The 23,517-nt window shown below is 41.0% G+C and overlaps 1 non-coding gene across 1 annotated transcript; it reads left to right on the forward strand.

The window, feature by feature from the left end:
- The first annotated feature begins 6,739 nt into the window (after positions 1–6,739).
- Positions 6,740–6,811, forward strand: trnat-ugu (transfer RNA threonine (anticodon UGU)). Its single transcript has one exon. It is a non-coding gene; the product is annotated as a tRNA-Thr (tRNA).
- The last annotated feature ends 16,706 nt before the right edge of the window (positions 6,812–23,517 follow it).

Below are 23,517 nucleotides of genomic sequence, written 5' to 3' on the forward strand. Positions count from 1 at the left end.
GGAAAAACTAAATGCTAAATACAAAAGACGAACAAAAACTTGAACATGGAAAACCCTTGAGATGTGTAAGTTAGTGATGTGACGTTCTGTATCGAGGCTTCAAAGCTTGTGTCGAGTAATTGAGGGGGCGTTTCCGCGATGCGCGTATCGAGGCTTGCTTCATTTATGGGAGGAGCTGAAAATGATGACGTCCGAAGCCTCGCTGCCCGGCTGTACCACGTGACTGGTTCATGAAGTGGTTCGAACTTTGACAGAGCTATAAACAATGTTCAGACTTCATTCAAAATGTGGGTGTTTGATGGAGAGTTGCGGTTAGTGAGAGTTTGGAGACAGTTTGGAGGTTTATGAGAGTGAGGAGAGAAAGTCAGGAGAGAATGGAGCCAGCTAAGAAGAGGAGGATGTCCTCCCCTGTGTGGGAACATTTTGATTTTATTCCTCCCAGCAAGGTATGTAAATTTCTACAGAAGATGTATTTTCATAATACTGATGGTGCAATACAATTTATGTTAAGCGGCTTTACTTTTGTACAAGGTGAAGTGTTTGCTATGTGCCAGGGAGCTGGGATATAACAACAACACCTCATCCATGCTTAGGCACTACAGAGCTTTGCATGAGAATAAGGGGAACACCGATTGTGGAGCAAGACCAGGTGAGCCATCAAATGCCATGATAATATAGCATGCAGTAATGTTACTAAATGATATAACAATATTATACAGCTGTTATACGTTACGTGTGTGATATTTATATTTGTGCTTTGTCTTTATTGTCTTTCCTCAGGAGAACAATCTTAAATTGATGAAGACCTGGTTAGCATGGTGATTGAGGACTCCCAGCAATTTAGCATTGTGGAGGACAAAGGATTTAAAAGATTTGTTAAATCATTAAATCCTAGCTATGTTCTCCCCACTAAAAAGGTCATAAAAGCAGTGAAAATTTAGTTTTTAAGGAATTCAATTCAATTCAATTCAATTTTATTTATATAGCACCAAATCACAACAAAAGTCGCCTCAAGGCGCTTCATAGATACAGAGAAAAACCCAACAATCATATGACCCCCTATGAGCAAGCACTTTGGCGACAGTGGGAAGGAAAAACTCCCTTTTAACAGGAAGAAACCTCCGGCAGAACCAGGCTCAGGGAGGGGCGGCCATCTGCTGCGACCGGTTGGGGTGAGAGAAGGAATAAAATGTGGGCAGGACTGAGGCTCAAAGCCTCAGTGTGTAGCTGTCCATACCTCAACGTTACAAAAGCACAACCACTGTCCATACCCCAACCACACCTCACCTCACAGTAAATGACCATTTCCATTTTAAGCATTTCCAAATAATCATTTTCCATACTGCCAGTATAAATATACACAGTATACTGCATCACTACAATATAGATGTTTTACACACTCCTTTTGTTGTTGACATTTACAGGCTGTGTGCAAAAGGCCACACTCTTCAAATTCATGCCAACTAATATTTTTACGTCCAGTAGGTGTCCTACTAGAGCAAATGAAGCTTCAAGAAGCTTTGCGCTGGGGTGAACCAATTGGATGAAAAGCTTCAGTGCTTCATGAAGCTTCATCTGCCCATCACTAGTGTAAGTATGGAACCATGACGACACCAACAGACAACCTGACACTGAACAAAAGAGGACAGAGGATGTAAGTACACAGAAGAATAATATGGGGATGGGGAACAGGTGGGAACACAGCTAGGACAAATCAAATCTAACGAGACAAGGGGAAACAAAACTAGACATACTGCACATAGGACAGGGACTTTCACAATAAAACAGGAAACAGCATGGAACACAGACATGACAACATGAACTTGACAACATGGACAAGAAGACAAGACACATGACAGACTAACACAGAAGACCAAAGTGCAACATAACTAAACTAAACTTAAGGTAACCAAATGATAGCATCTTGCCAAAGGATATTTGGCATGCAGACTAGGAGAAGCCAGGAATCGAACCACCACCTTTCCGATCAGTAGATGACCTGCTCTACCGCCTGAGCTACAGCTACCGCAAGGTGCAGTTGCCTCCAGCGCTAGACACTTACAGATTGAGCGGTCGCAACCTAAACATCCGGGAGCGAGAGATAAGCAAAAACACAGGGAGACAGAAAAAAAGAGGGAGACACTAACAGAAACAACAAACACAAGCATAGTGAGGAGGTCAGCCGCAGAGGACTGTCATACCGTGACAGTGACTGTGTATTTTTCTACCTGGGTTTTGTTTACTGCACTGGAAGTGTGTTTGGCATCATTTTCATGCTGAAAAATAGAACTTTTTAGTTGGCATTGCATGATGGATCAAAATCTGATGCTACTTTTCTGTGTTCATAATTCCATCAATTTTTATAAGATCTAAACACCACTGGTTGTAATGCAGCCCAAACCATGACAGTTCCTCAGACATTTTGTACACGTGGCTGCAGACATTCACTATTGTAGCTCTCACTTGAACTTCTCCCTACCTTCTGAGAAAAACTTGAACACAAGGTTCAAGGTTTGGATTCATTACTCCATCAGAGCTGTTGCCACTGACTTTCAGTCCAGTTCTTGGGTAGTTTAGCACACCTCAGCTTTGTCTCCCCGTTTCCTCTTCCTTAAGAAGGACTTTCACTGACATTGTTTCTGAGTGAACAGTAGTTGGATCAACTGAAGAGCCAGGTGCATCTCTTGTGTCAGGTTTGTGTTGGATCTCTTTCCATTTTTTTTGATGACATGACTTTCAGATAATCTTCCTGTATATAGTTAATCTTTTAGGCCTCAAAATTATTTTGTCCTTCACTTGTCCAGTTTCTTGTAGATTTATTTGCCTTTTTTGGCATCTACTTGACAGAGAGAGTGTTTGTGTCACATTTTTTAAAAAAATCTAAGGCAACATTTATTATGTGTGTCAGTGATACTTTTGATGTTTTACATTTGTAATAACAGCTTACTGAGATGCTAGATTTTACTGCAAAGAAAAAAGTCTTTTGGTTCTGAGGTAATTCCATGCTGTCAAATAGGGAAGAAGAAGTGACTCACGACCTGCAAAGTTAACCGTTAACAACAGTGAGTCAGAGGGAGTGTCCCTAGTAAAACATGGTAGGGTGGTTCAATTGGGACTCAGAAACAAAGTTCACTGTCCTCACATTCTCAGATATTTTAGAGTCAGTGAGAAGCTGCTGTGCTGCAGAAGTTTCTCAAAACCAAAAGAGGTTTCAGTTTTAGTCAGGTGTCTCAAACAGGAAGCCCCAGCTGCATATAAATGTTGTGAGGTTAGTTTGTTCTTTACATATTGTTATTTTCTGTTTGCATGTTGCAGTTCCTCTCTGCTGCTCCATTGGTCAGTTATTTTCAAAACAATATATTCGCCGAATGAGTGAGACACAGACTCATTCAAGGGTTTTCATAAATACTTTATAAATTGTGGAAGAAAATTCAAACAAGATAGCAAACATTTTTCAGAGACACTTGAGGCAAAGCCCTCCTTCTGTTATAACTAAGAAAAAGAGCTGATAGTGAAAATACCCCTCAGATGTGTTGCAGTTGTCGCAGGAAGAACTGATGACCAGAAAAAGGTCTCAACTGACAAACAAGGAAAATGGAAGGAAATGAAACCGTGATCTGTGCGATATGAAAAAATTATATTGGATGATGATATTAAACACAGACATCGATGCAGCAAAAGTCTTCTGCCACTAAGTAATATTTAAAGATTATGGAGAGAGTTTACAAATCAGAAGGAAAAAGGAGTCTCCTGTGCTAAAAATTAGCCTTTAGACTCAAACATAAGAACATAAGAACGGGCGCCATATAATAAAGTTCTACGATGATACTAGCTGACATTTTTTAATACATGGTTTCATGCATTGGTCAAAAAACTCAACTCCAAGTGCACAATGCCCAGTCGAAAGTACTTTACACAAGTTGAGTTGCCGTGTTTATATTACGAGTTTTGGGTCAAAATATTGAAGGAAATCATGGCATACTACACTGCATATGTGATCCCTGTGTGAGCCTAACAGTACACTGAATTAAAGATTGTGCAATCTGCAGTTGATGTCTGTAGACAGGCTAGTTTCCTGATGACCAAACAGGAGGGGCAATGATAGCTGTAGGCCTCAGGAAGCACTTCCATGACTGTCACTATGTGACTGCAGTAAAGCCAAATGTGGCATGGCAGCCAAGTGAAAAGGCGTGGGTCTCGGTCTTCAATCCTGATCCATACCTTTAGTATTCATGGGGCAAACTTACACATGCTACATGTGAAAGGATATTTTCTGTGTGGCTGTTGTTGTACATGGTCTAGTAGTTGAAGGTAGTCTTTGGGTCCAGAAAATCAGGTCAGTACATCAATCCTTTGTACGTTTTTTCTAAACATAGCAGTGGGTGACTCATTTGGGTAGTCGTGTACACCAGGGCTGAACTGGGACAAAAAATCGGCCCGGGCATTTTGACTAGAGACCGGCCCACCAGGTATTATATGAAAAACCATAAAGCCTTTGAATGAAAACAAACGGTGTTGTCACAGTGATGTACACTATCTTGTTGGTGTATATGTATCAATCTAATAAACTTAAACCTACACCATCCTCCCTATGCTGGTATTCTAAACAGTACCTGAAAGTAGACTGCTTGGTCGAGTTAACCTCCTGACCTGTCTACAACACATGGTGAAAACCTGAAATTAAGACAGAGAAGACTAGAGGTGAGACATGATCATTACTGATTACTGATGACAGATTTAGATATATTTTCATAAACCATTCATTTGCCACATCAATAAACAGCATGGCAGGGCAAAATATTTTTTCTAACATGGCAACCTTTAAAAAGTGAAAGGAGACAGAAAGACAGGTGAGAAAGAAAAACTTAACTGACTTTTTGATGGCATTTTACACACAGTACTGGTACAGAATCTAGAAAATGTGGGAAAATACTGGCATCATATACAGTACTTAGCTACTTCTGAAGAAATTATGATGGGACCCTCAAAAAAATTACTATGTACAATAATGGATTTCTATACATTTTACATCAGATGAAAATGTTTGTTTTCAGATAATTATTTATTCAAAGTTTTTAAATGACATAACAAAGAAAAGTATTTCTTTGTGCCCCCCTTTCCCTGTTAATGCCCTACCTGGCCCCCTGGCAAAACTTTGCTAGACCCACCCCTGCACAGTTACCAGCTGTCAGCTACTTAGAAAAGGATCCTGGTGTTATTTGTCTCTCAGAAACAGTTCATAACTTCCCTTCAACTCATTCATGTCACCTAAAAGGTAAACCTGTTTCTCCATCACCTGTTCAGCTCTGATGATTCAGTAAGGACATCTCCTGGTTTCATCTTCATGTTTCCCTCTCACCAGATAACCAAACCGATATCATGACCAGCAGCTTTTACAGCTGTGGCTCCAGCAAACATCAGCTGATACTACCAAATTAATATTAAATAAATTCTAACAACAGCTGATCAAGCTTAAACGTGCTGCTGTTGTTTAGCACGACATCCGCTGGTTTCTTCTTTCTGGGGCAAAGTGGGAGATAAACAAACAAGAGAGAAAAGCCGATCAGCTGATCATTGATCAGTTTCATGATTGAAGTAGAAACAGGAGAGGGAGGGGGAGAGAAAGAGAGAAGAAGAGGCAGCTGTGCAGCAAAGACACAGAATAACTCCAGCTTTGTGTCTTTTTCATTGTAGCTGAAGTCCGGGACAAACTGTTCCTTTTCACCTTTTCACTCCGTCATGCTAGCTAGTACCCAGTACGAGTAAAAGTCAGCACAACAAAAATAAACTCCACCTAAACTTGGTTTATATCTGACCCAGATAGACTGCAGGTCATAACTTCTTACCTGAAGTTCAGTTCACCGCCTCGGGTCTCTGCTCCTCCTGCCTTTCCGTCATCCACCTGCCAGCGTGTTGCATCTGCTGGCCTCCACCACTTGCTAATGTTACTGAATCTGTGGAAGCTCCGCAATAGCCACCACCAAACAACTAAGTTATTTTTACACATCTCCCTTCATCTGGCCAATCCACCACCTTTCAGTGTTTATACCGTTACGGAAAAAAAACGAAAAAAACCCCATCGGCCCATAAAAACGAAAAACCACCATCGGCCCACCGGGCAAATGCCCGGTATGCCCGATGGCCAATCCAGCTATGGTGTACACTGAAAACGCTACGTCCAGATGAACAGAATCAACTTTTGGAGATTTACTGACCTGGATGATTGAGCATGCATTAAGACGTTAAACACCACTTCATAAATTTACCCGCATTTAACCAGTGGCATGTGGTAATTTCCATCCCTGGTCGCATGCATCGCTCAGGTTTGATTTTGGCCAATTTTTTAAGATCTGGTTCCTTGAGCCATTTTATGAGCTCAGGATTTTGTGTTCTCAGTTTCTTATATTTTAGTATCAATTGTTCCTTTAAAAATGATTTTATTAATTAGCAATAGCAATAGTATGCTTTGATGCACAAAATTGTTGCTGCTGAAAAGTAAGATGGTGTGCCTCAGGATTTTACTGTCCTATGTACATTTTTATTGACCTGCGAAAAAGAAACAAACATAAAAAACTTTATATTTTCAAATATTACTACAGTTTCAATAATATTTGTCTTGACTGACTGTGATGCTTAGCAAACATGAAAAATCAAAGTTGATGTTGTCACACAATGTTAGAAGACTCAAGGGAAGCAGTCTCTGTATGTCTGCAAGTGTACATTAACCGAGCTAATGTGAGGCGTGGTGGCCAAGTGGTAAGGCGTTGGTCTTGTAAACCAAAAATTGTGGGTTCAAATCCTATCCATGCCTTTCCTGTGAGCTTGAATGGTACATATGTGCACACCAGGGACTAGAAATAGGTTTCACAATGGCTCACATCAAAGTAACTCTTATTGTCATGTCACATTACTCGTACACTGGTACAAGATGTGAATAAAAATCGGGTGTGCAAGCTTCACAAACAACACAGGTGGGCAAAATATGAGAATCATAAGAATAAATATATGTACAAAAAAGCATGTATGAACATTAATGTATATGTGTGTACTTATTATACATTAATGTATAATCTATATATATGTATATATATTAGGGGTGCAACAATACTCGTATCGGTATTGAACCGTTCGATACAGTGCTTTCGGTTGGGTATGCATATGTATCGAACAATACAAAATGTTTAATTTTGTATTATTAAAGAATTGGGAAAATTTGTAACTTTTCTTCTGACGATGGTGTCTGTGTTGAGCGCTCAGTGGATCTGCGTTTGACTACTCCGCCTAGGCTGCAATGTCAAGCGCAGATCCACTGAGCGCAGCGCAAGCTAGCGAGACAGAAGCTAAGCTCATTGCAACATGGCAAATTGAACCTCCCCCACCCTCATTCAGATGTGGCATTTGGAACTATTTTGGTCGTCATGTGAAGTATGACCCTGAAGGTAAGCGCGTCATGGACAAAAGTAAAATAGTATGTCGGATGTGCCACGCAATGCTCAATTACATTGGTGGGAACTAGTGCGTTTGTGCAGTTACCTCGTTAATGTGTCCAGCCCCACACACTGGGCGATCCGCGGTAACTCATTAACGGAGATTTGTGGCGTTATGGCGTTAATGTCATTTTAACGAGATTAACGCTGACGGCACTAGTGGGAACACAATGAATATGACTGCACATTTACTCCGACATCATCCTAGTGCAAAGACAAGTGGAAGCAGACAAAAACAACAAGCACGCATGCTACAAACTTTACCCGAGTCATTTAGACAGCCGTTAGCACATGATTCTCCTTATGGGGAGCTGATATGTTTAATATGCTGCTGAGAATATAGCCCAGAAGAAGCGTATAGTATAGCTTTTATTTTGGAAAGAGCCATTTCTCTGTAATAAACTCTCTTTTCCAAAGATGAGGGATTTCTCGATCAGATAGATTTATTTTTTTTAAATTATTTTCAGCAACATTAAATTTAAAAACTGTACTTTTGAGTTAAAATATATATTTATAATTTTAATAAATAACAAATTAAAAAGACATGAAAATTTTTTGTATCGAAAAAATATCGAACCGTGACACCCAAGTATCGAACCGAACCAAACCGTGAATTTTGTGTATCGTTGCACCCCTAATATATATATGTATCTATATATATGTGTTAGTGCGTGTGTGTGTATACGTATATATAAAATTAAATACAATAAAATATACAGAGATCGGCAGTTGGATGTTGTGCAAAAGAAGTGGCATATATGTACAGTATGGAGTGCATAATGTCGAAGTTCCGGTAAGGCAGACCTTCCCAAAGTGTGGGGCCCAAAGAGCCATGGCAGGGCGGGCGCGGTATGAAAAGGAAAAAAACAAAATGCTTGGACACTGCTATCACGGGGCGCCCACAGAAACGCAAAGCAGGAGATGAAGCATCGCTGAATATGTTTCCAAACCAACTTTATTCTAAGCCAAAGACTAGAAAATATGGTGAAGCATATCTTCCCTTTGGTTTCACCTGCACAAGTGCCGAGGTAGGTCTCCCCTGCAGAATTGGTTTTCTCTTCGTTGGGAGCACCGCTGGGCTCTTCAAATCACGGACAAACAGTATCCCACATTCCCGATTTTTAGTTCACAAACACTTGTTGTAATAACTAACTACTCCTGACATTTTGGAGATGTTAGCTCTTTATACAGTAAAGTTACAGCTGGATACAAATAATATCAGGCTGATCCTGCCACGACTTGTTCCCCGGTTCAAATCACGGACAAACAGTATCCCACAGCTGTTTATGTTTTTAAACCCATTTTGCACAGAGAGGCATTTTTTGAAAAATGTATTGATAGCAATGTTGAATATTATTGCACAGAAAAAAAAACACAACTACAGTAAAATAATCACACGGTGACGACTCTGCCTTTGTAAATGGAGGGACAGTAACTGCGTGTAAAACCTGAGGATAGTCAGATTAACAGTATTTTGTCTCTATCTGCCATTCTGCAATTCATCTCATGTAAACAATAACGTGGCGCACAGCGTGACGTGAAAAAAGGCACATACCTTTGACGTTGCGTGACGAACTCTGTATTATTCGTCCACACGTAAACGCAAAAAAAGGGTTTTAAAAAAATCTCAGTTTTCGGTGATTCGAAACGCCGTTTACGTGTGGACGAAACAGCTGCGTTTTCAAAAATACCCGTGTAGGTGCGTAGCATAAAAGAGTTAGTTTATTTTATTACTACCTGTCATTTATTGCAGATTACTTGTATTTGCTTAATTGTTTACTAAATGTTTGAGGTGTGAAATAAACGGCAATGGAGCAAATATGGGTGTGTGTGGTTGGAGGATGTGTTAGTGCGTGTGCGTGCGCGCATGCACGCGCGGGGGGTGGGGGGTGGGGGGGGGGGACATTTTTCATGTAAAACAAAGGGGGGCCCAGCAAAAAAAGTTTGGGAACCACTGCGGTAAGGTAAGGTGAGGTGTCTATGAAATGGTCAGCAGTCTGATGGCCTGATGGAAAAAGCTGTCCCTCAGTCTGCTGGTACTGCAGAACCTCCTGTCCGATCGAAATAGTTTGAACAGTTTATGGCTGGGGTGACCAGAGTCTTTGATGATCCTCCCCGCTTTCCTCAGGCACCGCTTCCTACAGATGTCCTGGAGGGGGGGAAGCATCCAATTATCCTTTCAGCACACCGTACCACTGTCTGGAGAGCTTTGTGGTTGTAAGCAATGCCTTTGCCATACCAGGTGGTGATGCATCCAGTGAGGATGGTCTCGATGGCACAGTGGTAGAAGGTCCTGAGCATGCGGGGGCTCATGCCGAATCTTTTCAGTCTCCTGAGAAAGAAGAGGTGCTGCGCCTTCTTCACTTTTATGTGTACTCACCATGTGAGATCCTCCGCCAGATGTACACCTAAGAAACGGAAGCAGCTCACTCTCTCCACAGCAGCGCCGTTGATGGTGATGGGGGAGTGTGCTTCTCTGCACCTCCGGAAGTTCACTATTAACTCCGTGGTCTTTGTGATGTTGAGGGTGAGATGATTGTCTCTGCACCAGTGTGTCAGAATACTGACCTCTTCTCTGTAAGCTATCTCATCACCTTTGGTGATAAGACATACCATTGTAGTGTCGTCCGCAAACTTCACAATTATGTTGGAGTTGCTAGTGGCCGTGCAGTCGTAGGTGTAGTGTGAGTATAGGAGAGGGCTCAGTACACACCCCTGTGGAGCACCAGTGCTTATTATGACGGGCGATGAGGTGATGCTGCCCAGGTGTTGAATGCTGAGCTGTAATCTTCAAACAGCATTCTCACATATGTGTCTCTCTTCTTCATGTGCTAGAGGGCAGCATGTAGTGTCAGGGCTATGTGTCATCAGTCGACCTGTTGTGGATGTATGCAAATTGTAGAGGGTCCAGTGAGTCAGGTAGAGCAGAGCAGATGAAGTCCTTGACCAGCTTCTCAAAGCATTTTCTCACAATGGGGGTCAGGGCTACCGGTCGCCAGTCGTTCAGTGATGAGATGGTGGAGAATTTGGGTGCAGGGATGATGGTGGCCAATTTGAAGCAGGCTGGGACTACAGACCGAGAGAGGGTAAGTTTGGCATTGTGTGTGAACACTCCAGCCAGCCGATTCCCGCATGACTTGAGGACACGGCCGGGAATCCTGTCCGGACCAGTAGCTTTTCTTGCGTTCACCTATCTGAAGCACTTCCGCACATCCTGCTCAGATACAGTGTGTGCACTGACGTCATCCATGGTGCATACAGTCGTGGGCAAAAGTTTTGAGAATTACATAAATATTGGAAATTGGAAAAGTTGTTGCTTAAGTTTTTATAATAGCAATTTGCACGCACTCCAGAATGTTATGAAAAGTGATCAGATGAATTGCACAGTCCTTCTTTGACATGAAAATTAACTTAATCCCAAAAAACCATTCCCACTGCATTTCATTGCTGTCATTAAAGGACCTGCTGAGACCATTTCAGTAATCTTCTTTTTAACTCAGGTGAGAATGTTGACGAGCACAAGGCTAGAGATCATTATGTCAGGCTGATTGGGTTAGAATGGCAGAGCTGACATGTTAAAAGGAGGGTGATGCTTGAAATCATTGTTCTTCCATTGTTAACCATGGTGACCTGCAAAGAAACGCGTGCAGCCATCATTGCGTTGCAAAAAAATGGCTTCACAGGCAAGGATATTGTGGCTACTAAGATTGCACCTAAATCAACAATTTATAGGATCATCAAGAACTTCAAGGAAAGAGATTCAATTCTTGTTAAGAAGGCTTCAGGGCATCCAAGAAAGTCCAGCAAGCACCAGGGTCGTCTCCTAAAGAGGATTCAGCTGCGGGATCGGAGTGCCACCAGTGCAGAGCTTGCTCAGGAATGGCAGCAGGCAGGTGTGAGCGCATCTGCAAGCACAGTGAGGCGAAGACTTTTGGAAGATGGCCAGGTGTCAAGAAGGCCAGCAAAGAAGCCACTTCTCTCCCAAAAAAACAGTCATATTCTCCGATGAAGCCTCTTTACGATTGTTTGGGGCATCTGGAAAAAGGCTTGTCCGGAGAAGAAAAGGTGAGCGCTACCATCAGTCCTGTGTCATGCCAACAGTAAAGCATCCTGAGACCATTCATGTGTGGGGTTGCTTCTCATCCAAGGGAGTGGGCTCACTCACAATTTTGCACAAAAACACAGCCATGAATAAAGGATGATACCAAAACACCCTCCAACAGCAACTTCTTCCAACAATCCAACAACAGTTTGGTGAAGAACAATGCATTTTCCAGCACGATGGAGCTGGAAGTTGATTGAGAGCATGCCCAGTCGAATTGCAGAGGTCCTGAAAAAGAAGGGCCAACACTGCAAATACTGACTCTTTGCATAAATGTCATGTAATTGTTGATTGAGCCTTTGAAACGTATGAAGTGCTTGTAATTATATTTCAGTACATCACAGAAACAACTGAAACAAAGATCTAAAAGCAGTTTAGCAGCAAACTTTGTGAAAACTAATATTTGTCAGCCGTGGCCACGGCTGTATACTGTCCGGTCTCGTGTTGTTTGCTGTGTCTAATCTAGCGTAGAATACATTTAGATCCTCACACGGAGAGGCCATGGTCTGCGGTGTGCTGATTTTCCCTCTAAAGTCTGTGATTGTGTTTAGTCCCTGCCACATTCTCAGAGGATTGTCAAATTGTTGTTCCACTATGTCCATGTACTAACGTTTGGCTGCTTAAATTGTCTCCCGGAGTTGGTAATGTGCGTGTTTGTAGTCTGATGCTTTTGAGTAGTCAAAAGCAGTGTTCCATGCCACCATTGCTGTGCGAACATCACTGTTAATCCATGGTTTTTGATTTGGGTATTCTTTGACTGTTCTGGATGGGACGACATCTTCCATGCATTTTCTGATAAATCCGCAGACAGAGTCTGTGTACTCATTGATGTCGTCAGCAGTCTGCGTGATCAAAACAGTCCCGCAACATGGACTCTGGTCCGACTAATGATGCACCGCCCTCAGGGTTGGAGCTTCTTGTTTCAGCTTCTGCCTGTAGGTGGGCAGGAGCAGGATGGAGCAATGATCTTATTGGCCGAATGGGGCGCGGGGGAGGGCTTTGTATGCATCCTGGAAGTAGGCGTAACAGTGGTCGCCGCTCTCCACAAGTGTTGAAATTAATGTGTTGGTTGAGTTTTGGTTAAACTTTCTTCAGGTTTCCTTTGTCCCCGTTTGTGATAAACGCCGCCTCTGGGTGCACGCTTTCCTGACTGCTAATCGTGCTGTACACTTCCCTGAGTGCTCAGTCAGTTTTGGCTTGTGGGTCAATGTAAACAGCCGTAATACTGCTGTAAATTCCCTCGGCAGCCAGAATGGCCGGCACTTAATCATCAGGTACTCCAGGTCCGGTGAGCAGAAGTATTTAACCGGGTCTACGTTTGCATAATCATGATTCTTGATCATGAAACGCACAACACCGCCTCTGCCTTTCCCAGTTAGCTTCTGTGACCTGTCCGCTTGGTGCACAGAGAACCCTGGTAGTTGTGTGGCGGAGTCCGGTACCTTGTCCAATAGCCAGAATAGAACGCCGGATCTTCTGCCTCTGCGTCGGTGTTTGCAGCCTCCGGGGTCCCCGAACCAAGGTGTCTCAGGCGAGATGAATGGGCGTTTGCAAACGGAGGGTCTGTGTTGCAAAACTTGAACTCCGGAAAACCAGAGAAAGTCCAGCTCTAATGTCCTGTAAGGTTTTGTGGTCATACACAAGAAGACACGTGTTACTCATAAAGAAATAAAGAAAAAGTAAAATTAAACACAAAAAACAGCTGTTGCTTGGAGGAGCTTGCGACGAGACTGCAATACTCTGTGCCATCTTTTTGTCTACATGGCTCATCGCGTATGGAGAAACTGCCAATCAAATCACAGCTTTTTAGCCAATAAACAAAAGTTTTTATTTTTACACTGACCAGTATGAGCGCAGGTTCGAGTCCTCGTTGGGACAAAGCTTGTGTTACATTATCTAAAGATAAAGACCAGTTTTTACTTAGTTAATGTGGATAACATTTGTTGTTTCACGTGTCTTTGTGATTTTAATTAATTATAGTGGTCCCTCGCTATAACACGGTTCACTTTTCGCAGCTTTGCTGTTTCGCCAATTTTTTTGTGTGCAATTTTGCATGTTTTTTTTTTGTTTGTTTGTTTGTTTGTTTGTTTCTTTGTTTTTAGAGCGCATTGTGGTCTGCGTCCGGATTGGCTGTAGACCATTGTCAATAAATCTTATGCCATGTCTCCTGTTCAGTACAGAGTGCGTTCAGCGTTACAAGAGTTTACATAACTCTTAGCTAGCAAAAGACAACAAACACAACAGTGTCGACGTCAAAGGCCCCTGCGGTAGCACCCAAAAGACATAGGAAGATGCTAAACTTCGCACAAAAAGTTGGACTTCTGGACATACTAAAGAAAGGTAGAAGTTACCGTATTTTTCGGACCAGAAGTCCAATTTACCATGTCTTGGACCTGAAAACAGGTTTTGATCTTTGGTTTCATTCTAGAATACTGGACTTATTTTTCTACAAAGGTTTGAACTTTGAGAGTGTTTAAACAGAAGATAAATGTATGAAAATGTAGATGCCTGTCTGAGAAAAGTTTATAAAGTGTGTAGTGAGGGGTTTTACAGCCTTAAAACATCTGTAATAATTGTAAAAAGTAAAGCTGGCTACTTTCACCTATCGCGGGTTATTTTTAGAATGTAACTCCTGTGATAAACGAGGGAACACTTTATTTGTATATTATTATAAATTATAAATTATTATTATATTGTGTTACGGCTCTCGGGGCTATGTTTCTGCATTAAGTACCTGTACTTAACTACATGATCCAGAATAAACTTTGCCATCACATTTTATATGGTACATACCAGAAATCACAATCCTGTATTGTTCATTAGGTTATATGTATGATGTTTTTATGTTAAAATGAGTTTCAGTTAGTTTTCAGGGAGGGTTTGCTCTTTTTTGAGATATTTTTCAAAAGATAGTTTTATTTTATTTTTGTTTTTCTGAGTCTGGGATATCAACAATCACATACCCCAGTTTTAAAAACTAATTTGAAGGCTTTCTGGCTGTTCAGCTGCTAGTCTGTTCTTTACATTGTTTCAATTTTCCTGCACTGTTAAACTCAATTCTGGCATAATTTCTTTTGTCCAATCATTTTCCTGCTTCTCTAAGTTAATCAGCATTCACTCTGCATGCTTTACATCTCATTGCTCTTCTGTCTTTCAGACAGTCATGTAACCCATGAAATAACAATGAAAGACAGTGTTTTGCACTAGGAAGCTTCTCTGTATAGAGTGTACACTTAAGAAGGGGCAAGATACAGACCTCTGAGGTATCCCTGATGTTTTCATCTGAGTGTGAATGTTAGATATAAAACACTATAAACACACATGTAATGTATAAAGTGCTCTGAGTGCTGCAGTAGAGTACAAAGGATCTATATAAGGCATGACATAATTCTCTGGAAGACACAGGAAAAGATTATTCTTTAATTCCCAAACTGCTTGTTGTACTTTCCCTGCACCCCCTTCTTCTCTGAGGCAGCTCTGCTCCCTGTGTCTTTAATCCATCAAGCTTCAATAGAAAGGATCAGAGCGGTCCCTGGGTATAAGATAGAAGGGAAAACAAACTTTAAGGGAACAGTCACTTCACCTCTAGTAGCTTGACTTAAAAAGAAGCACACTATACAAACTATACAGTACAGTATATATAGAGAGGAGACAACAAGGCTCTGGTTATATCTGTGCAAAAGTAAGTAAGTAAAAGTAAGCAAGTTTAGAAAGATGAGTTTTTAGCTGTTTTTTAAAAGCGACCACTGAGTCCAGTGTTGCTGTGTCCGTTGACCCAAGAGGGCTAATATTTCCATGGCGACTTATACTTAATGGCTGCGATAAAGCCATTTAAACCAGCGGTCCCCAACCTTTTTTGCGCCACGGACCGGTTTGTGCGCGACAATATTTTCACGGACCAGCCTTTAAGGTGTCACGGATAAATACAACAAAATAAAACTAGTACCGGTACCCAAAAAAAGAAGATTTATTCATAACACATGTTAACGAAAAAAAACGATAACAAAATAACGCTAAAAACCGATAAAAACCCTGAAAACCATACATTTCACACCTGAGTCTCAGTCTCGCGGCCCGGTAGCAAATGACTCACGGACCGGTACCGTTCCATGGCCCGGAGGTTGGGGACCGCTGATTTAAACCATTGTACATACAAAAAACTTGCAAAACATCGAGTTTATTTGATATATCGCCCACCCCTAGTTCTTTGTTTGAGAAATTAAGTTAGGCATAAGTCGCATAATTACATATTTAAGAATTAGATGTGAAGATGCAATATGCTGAACCATGGTATTCACATTTGAGACTAGAAAGTCTGAGAGTCAGCTGTAACTTGATAATTGATAGTTGAAAATACTTCAGGTCTTTTACTTGTAGTTTTGAATGTTATAATAATAATAATAAACTTTATTTATAAAGCACACTAAAAAACCAAGGGTATACCAAGGTGCTTGACAAAAATAAAATAGGAAAAGGGAGATGGGAGGGAAAAGAGAAAGGACCTGGCACGTATCAATTATAAAAACCTTGACAATCATAAGATATAAAAGTAGTTCACAAGCATAACGGATAAAAATGTACAACGCACACCAAGTGTTAACTAGGTGGAAAGGCAAGATTAAACAAATAAGTCTTCAGCCGTGATTTAAACAGTGGCATAGAGTCAGACGTCCGGATAGCAACAGGAAGGTTGTTCCATAAGACCGGGGCAGCTACAGCAAACGCACGGTCACCACGAGACTTCAGCCGAGAACGAGGTTGCTCCAGAAGAATTTGGGTAGCAGATCTAAGTGCTCTGACAGGAGTGTGTAATCTGAGAAGCTCATTGAGGTAGCTCGGCGCCAAGTTATTAATGGTTTTGTAGGTGAAAAGTAATATTTTAAATTGAATACGGTATTTAATTGGAAGCCAGTGCAAGCCAGCAAGAACATCTGTAATGTTTCCTGTAATGCTGCTAGAAAATAAAATCCCACATTACAAAATTTGTTAAGGTGTTGAAGTCAAGTGTGAAACTGCTGTCTACTGAACTGGCATCGACTTGTGTGGCTCAGGTGTCATTTTGGCCCATTCTTACACACACAGTTCTTACACAAACAGTCTTCAGATCCTAAAAGTTCTGTGGGCCCCTGCTATGAACTCTATGTGCTATGAAGAGTTTATTCTAATTTAGTATCAATTATTCAGTCAAGTAATCAGATAAGAAATGCTTATTAATGATTAATAGTAAATATTCAAAAGAGGGAAAAAGCAAAGGTCTACCCAAACAAATTTGCTTATGTGCAAGATGCTGTGCCTCGGAATGTTTTTTTCCCATGGCATTTTTATTGGCCTGCAAAAAAACCCAAACTGTATAGTTATAATTTTAAACATTAATGTAGTTGTAATATTTATTTTGAGTGACTGCGATGTTTATCAAACATGAAAAAAGTTTATGTTGAGAAACATAATGTTAGAAGACTCATATAGTCTGGGACTGGACTGTGAGTCCTGTGTTTGTGTTCTGTCTTCCTGGCTGTCTGCCTTCCCTGTCTTGTTCAGTTAATAAATTTGTAGTACTGTCCCTATAGCCATATATAGCCATATAGTCATTTCCCCTGTTGCCAGGTTTAAAAAAGGACGGTGTTAATTTTCACGAACGAGATGCTCTCATGACTTATCGAGTGATACTGCTGGTAAGCCAATCGCTGGCATTCAGTCTACGACGTCACATTTTAGTACTTGCTCGGATCAGTTGGAACCCAAGGTGAGCAAGTATTAAAAAGTACTTGATATCAGGTACTATAACCTAATGGAAAACCCTGAAAATAGTGGCAAACCATGCCGAGTCGATCTGAGTAGGTACAGTTGAGACCAAAATTATTATCCCCCCTCATGACATTAGACAACACTCTTGATTTCAATATGAAAATGTTAACAATGAGAGCGTTCTTATAGTGTATCTGTTTCCAAAATAACAATGTCCACTAAATTTAATCAGGATATTTTATTGATATGCTGAGTTGAAACAAGAAAGGGCAAAAATGAGACATCCAAAATTAGTAGCCACATGGCTATTAAGACACTGTACCCTTTCTGAGCCACAACTGACAACAATATCTTAGAGATTGGTTGACACAGGTCTCCTGAGATATTTTGGCCCATTCCACCATTGCAAATTCTTCTAGCTTGTCTAGATTGCATGGTTTCCGAGCACGGTCATTCACTTTGAGCACTCGCCACAGATTCTCAATAGGATTGAGGTCTGGGCTCTGTGTGGGCCACTCCAGGATCTTGGTTTTGGTATCCTTGAGGAACTGTTGGAATATTTTGGTGTATGCTTTGGGTTATTGTCTTGTTAGAAGACTCAGCGACAACCTAAGCCTAGACTTCTTCTGGACTGATGGTCCTGAAACCCACCACCATGAAGAGCCCTCACAACTGTGTTCCTTGAAACAACTCCAGAAGAGTCAGCAAGAGTTGGCCAGGTCAGCAACAATGGTCTTGGCAGATGTACAGGATTCCTTGTGTAACCGGTCTGCAAGTGTTACGCCTGTCTATGCGTTGTGTTCTGGCGTGAAAGTAAGAGGCAGGAGCCAGCACTGGGCCTTTGGCTCTTTACTGCACATCTGCAACACAGAAGTAAAGGTCTGAGCTGTTTGTGTCACGCGCCTGCCAGGACACCTCTCCCCGAACGAGTCTCTTAATAACAAAAACGTGGCAGTTCGGCTATATTCACATTGCAGCTTGGGGTCTAAACAAACTTTAATTAGCTGAGAGCAACGTGGCAAGTGACTTACCTCCGGCCACGCTGAAAGGAGCTGTGACCGGGGCACACATGCACGCGCCTACGTCACCAGCACACAAAAACACGAACACACACAGACTCAGATAACATAGGTAGGAGATTGAGATGCAAAATGAAATATTTAATTTGAAAGAAAAGGTGTTTTGGGTCAAATTCACAAGTATTTAATGCATTTGTTACACTTGCTGACATCTCTGAATATTTTCCTCTCCAGAGTTCTTGAAATCTTGCACTTACAGCCACAGCCAGGTTTGTTTCTTACAGAATTTTTCTCCTTGTACTTGGCAATGATGCAACGTATAGCAGTTCTAGACACTGTGAATCAATTGGAAATGCCAGTGTAGCCTTCCCTTCTTTCTGAGCTCCAGACTTATTTCCTTTGTTTCTGGCATGGTGAATAACAGTAGTCCCTCTCATGTGTTAAAGTGTCCCGTTCCTTTTTATGTTGACTGAATGTTGCAAGGAAGCCAATTGATTGGTTACTGTAGGTGTGTTTTGAAAGAAAATATTCACATGGGGCTAATATTTTTGAACACTGCATTTTTTGCTATATTTGATGTCAAGCAAGCCTAAGAATACATTTTATATTACAAAATGTACCAAAAGCTATTAAATAGCACTGGTGAATGTTGCATTATATCAAGTTTCATCAATGTTGCAAACATTGGGAAGAGTTTTAGGAGTCCTGGGGGGCTAATAATTTTTGCCTCAACTGTTCTAATGGAAAAGGGGCTTATGGTTTCTCCCTTCCTGTTCCCATGTTCATCTCTCTGTGTTTTGTCATTTTGTCTCCCCAGTCTATCTTGTCCCCATGTTTATCCCCACACTCAGTGTCATGTTCACGTGTCACTGACCTGCGATTTAATCTGACATGATAAAATTTCAAGGGAAGGAGTCTATATATGGGTGCAAGTGTATGTGAAGCAGAATGTGTAGTGAGGCATGGTGGCCAAGTAGTAAGGCATTGGTCTTCGGTAAATCGAAGCTCATGGGTTCAAACCCCATTCGTTCCTTTCCTGTAATCTTGAATGGGGCTCCATGCTAAGAATGGAAACAAACAAGGATTTTAGTCTACTATTGGACTAGGACTATTATACTAGTGGACTGATGTCATATAATGAGGTACCTAATAACAGAGAAGAGATGCACAATATCTTTAAACACAAGAACTGGATAGACTTGTGAATTAATTTGACCTAATTTTAATGACTAGCAGTGGTCATTCATTTTTCTATGCATTTAATAGCCTCGCTTTGGTCAGTCTGCCCCAGGGCAGCTGTGGCTACAACAGTAGCTTGCCTCCACCAGTGTGTGAATGCGAGAGTGAATGAATAGTGGAATTGTAAAGTGCTTTGGGTGCCTAAAAAAGCGCTATATAAATGCAATCCATTATTAATTTGACTGACCAGTCTAAGCACTCACTGAGACTTGCATCAATGTTAGGGTTGTAAACTAAAGATCATGAGATCAGTTCCCACATCAGAATTTACCTGGATATGTTATGTGTGGCGAGTCCCTTTGAATGTGAACATTAATCATAGAGTGACACAGTCTTGGGCCCATTCATCCTTCCTTCAATTATATGAGCACCAACTTTCAACATGCTATATCTTTAACAATGGGGTCTTGAGTAGTGAGCGTCCATACAGACCATTGTGATTGAGTGCAATACTTGTATTGCTGTTTTATTTGAAACTGTTGTACGTGCTAGTTCCAGGTCTGATTCACTTCCAGATTATTGCCCCAGCAGTGCCTACTGGAACATTCAGTAGTTTAGAAATTCATCTGTAACCAATGCAATCCATATGTTTTGTATGTGACAGCTGGGAAATGAGACACCTTTTTAAAGGCCATCAGTTGGGACTAAACTAATAAGAACTTAGTATAGCCCATGTTTCAGTAGTTTGGAGAACCACCTTTAACAGAAAGAGCTTTAACTAATTCTTTTATTTATGACTTTCCCTATGTCTCTCTGAATTTTGGCCCAGTTTTCTTTGCTAATTTATGTTTGCAGACATTTGTATTGTATTAAGGTCCCACCGTAGCATTGTAGTTAGGTTGAGGTCATCGTGGCCATTGTGTTGTAGATTTGCTGCTGTACTTGGGATTACTATCATCCAGTTTCAGCTAAGCTTTAGCTGTCAGAAAGAGGGCATCGCACTTGATTCTAGAATACTTAAGAATACTACAGAGGAACTAATGGTTGCCAGCAATGTGCAAGGGTCCTGTGGGGGCAAAACAAGTCCAAACCATCATGTCTCCGCTATTGTCCTGACAGTTAGTATGAAGTGTTTGTGCTGATATACAGTGTTTGGTTTTCTTCAAACATGGTGCTGTGTATTATAGGCAAATATCTCCACTTTGGTATTGCCTGTCTGGTGGTTGTTCCAAAGGTCTTGCGGTTTCTTAAGATACAATTTTGCAAACCTAAAGCTGCAGATTCTGAGTAGATGCTTAGACTCCTTTAAAAGTTTGATGGCTCGCAACTTTTCCAATTAAATGAAGAAAAAAAAGGAAGTACTTGTTTGTGTCAGTGGCAGATTTATAAGCTCAAGATCATCTTGCAACATTTGCTAAATCTGCTATCACGAACTCTGGGGTAACTTTTCACTCATCGTGTTACCCCAGACTCAGGAACTCTCTCCCTTCTGAGCCTGAGATCTGTAGACTCAGTGGTCTCTTTTAAGAAGCAACTAAAAACTAATCTTTTCAGATTTGGTTGTAGTGAACTCTTTTTTTTCTTCTTAATGTTTTGTTGTTGTTGGGAATCACTTTGTGATCTTTGTCTTGATAGGTGATGTATGAATAACATTTTACTCACGTATATACTATGAAAACTTTCTTTTCCCCACGTATATAGCAGCTGAATTGGGGTAGATCAGCAGTTTTATTAGATACCATCATCAGTTTGATCATCATAACATTGTTAAAAAACGGTTTTTGGAGTAACCAGAATTATATTATAATGATCGGAAAAACGGTGAAGAGGAAGCATAGTCTTACAGAAGCCCCAGGCACACCACCAACCTGTTCATGTGTCTAACCATTTTTCCCCACTCAGCGACAAACCCGCTGGGGGTCAAACTCTGGTAATTGGCGATTCTGTTCTCAGACATGTGAAGCTAGAGACACCAGCAGGGGCCAGAGCAGGCGACACTGAGGGAAATGTAAAACTGCTGGTTAAGGGTAAACGTAAATTCAGTAAAATTATAATTCACGTCGGCAGTAATGACACCTGGTTACGTCAATCGGAGGTCACTAAAATCAATATTGAATCCAACTCCAACAGAGGTCGATTATCTTGTTAATAATTTCACCTCCTCATTACGTACGACTCTGGATACTGTAGCTCCTGTGAAAACTAAGGTCTCTAATCAGAAGTACCTGACTCCATGGTATAATTCTCAAACACGTACCCTAAAGCAGATGACTCGTAAGCTGGAGAGGAAATGGCGTGTCACAAATTTAGAGGATCATCATTTAGCCTGGAGAAATAGTTTGTTGCTTTATAAGAAAGCCCTCCGCAAAGCCAGAACATCTTACTATTCGTCACTGATTGAAGAAAATAAGAGCAACCCCAGGTTTCTCTTCAGCACTGTAGCCAGGCTGACAAAAAGTCAGAGCTCTTTTGAGCCAACCATCCCTTTAACGTTAACTAGTAATGACTTCATGAACTTCTTCACAAATAAAACTTTTATCATTAGAGAAAAAATTACCAATAATCATCCCACAGATGTAATATTATCTACAGCCACTCTTAGTACCATTGATGTTAAGTTACTCTTTTTCTCCAATTGATCTTTCTGAGTTAACTTCAATAATTACTTCCTCCAAACCATCAACGTGTCTTTTAGACCCCATTCCTACAAAACTGCTCAAAGAAGTCCTGCCATTAATTAATGCTTCAATCTTTAATATGATCAACCTATCTCTAATAATCGGCTATGTACCACAGGCCTTCAAGCTGGCTGTAGTTAAACCTTTACTTAAAAAGCCATCTCTAGACCCAGCAGTCTTAGCTAATTATAGGCCAATCTCCAACCTTCCTTTCATATCAAAAATCCTTGAAAAAGCAGTTGTCAAACAGCTAACAGATCATCTGCAGAGGAATGGCTTATTTGAAGAGTTTCAGTCAGGTTTCAGAGCTCATCACAGCACAGAAACAGTTTTAGTGAAGGTTACAAATGATCTTCTTATGGCCTCTGACAGTGGACTCATCTCTGTGCTTGTCCTGCTAGACCTTAGTGCAGCGTTCTGCTGAAATTCAACTATATGTTCTCACTGATCCCGAATAAACCCCCTACGGCTTGATATAAGTCAGTAAACTCAAGCATTTAAAAACATTTTATGTAAACACCCCCCACCCCCCCATCATGAACGAGTTTTAACACTCTTCTTATCACCTCTTCTTATAAAACAGATTACTGTGTTTCTGTGTTGTGTAAGCTTGTTAGACACCTCATGGTTGGACGTAAAGCAAGCACTCAGTGAAAAAGCGATCTGCTTTATATTATCTCCTGTATTAAGCATCACACCTGCTTTAAACACCTTAGCAAAAGCAGCTCTTTGGCAGTTTGGTGGGAATTTAAAAAAATATCTTTTAAGTCTTCACTTATCACATGTAAAATCCCATTTGAAAAAAATCCAGATATGCATCAGAGATAGAAAAAACTGAACTGCATTACAAAGGGATAAAAAGGAAATCTATATCATGTTATCCAGGGTTTGGTGATGCTTGGTGGTGCAAGGGCACACGGCTGGATGTTTTGGCATGTTTCCTGACGTGCTCCTTTGGGGGTTGTGGTCGAGGCTGGGGGTGTTCTACTAGGTGTCTTGCCAGGTGGGATTCTCAGGTACCTTGGGCCCTGTGCTTGCTCCATCTGTGGAGTCCCTGTTACTTCATGATAAATGCACATACACATACACATATTTGTTTGTGTGTCTGTTCAGTTCTTCTCTGTTTGTGCAGTTGGCAGCCCCTTGTGTTTTATTTTTTTGCTCTATTCTCTTTTTTATCTTTCCACATTGTTTTCCCATTTAAGAACAAGATGCTATTAGAGCAATCAGACATTCCAGAAACTTGAGTAAACCTCAGCAAGTGTGTGTTAAGGCCCAAATTTAGTTTAGAGATGTTTACAAGTAAA

Source organism: Perissodus microlepis, chromosome 3 (genome assembly GCF_051167445.1).
Source record: "Perissodus microlepis isolate ML-2025 ecotype Zambia chromosome 3, ASM5116744v1, whole genome shotgun sequence".
Classification (NCBI taxonomy): Eukaryota; Metazoa; Chordata; class Actinopteri; order Cichliformes; family Cichlidae; genus Perissodus; species Perissodus microlepis.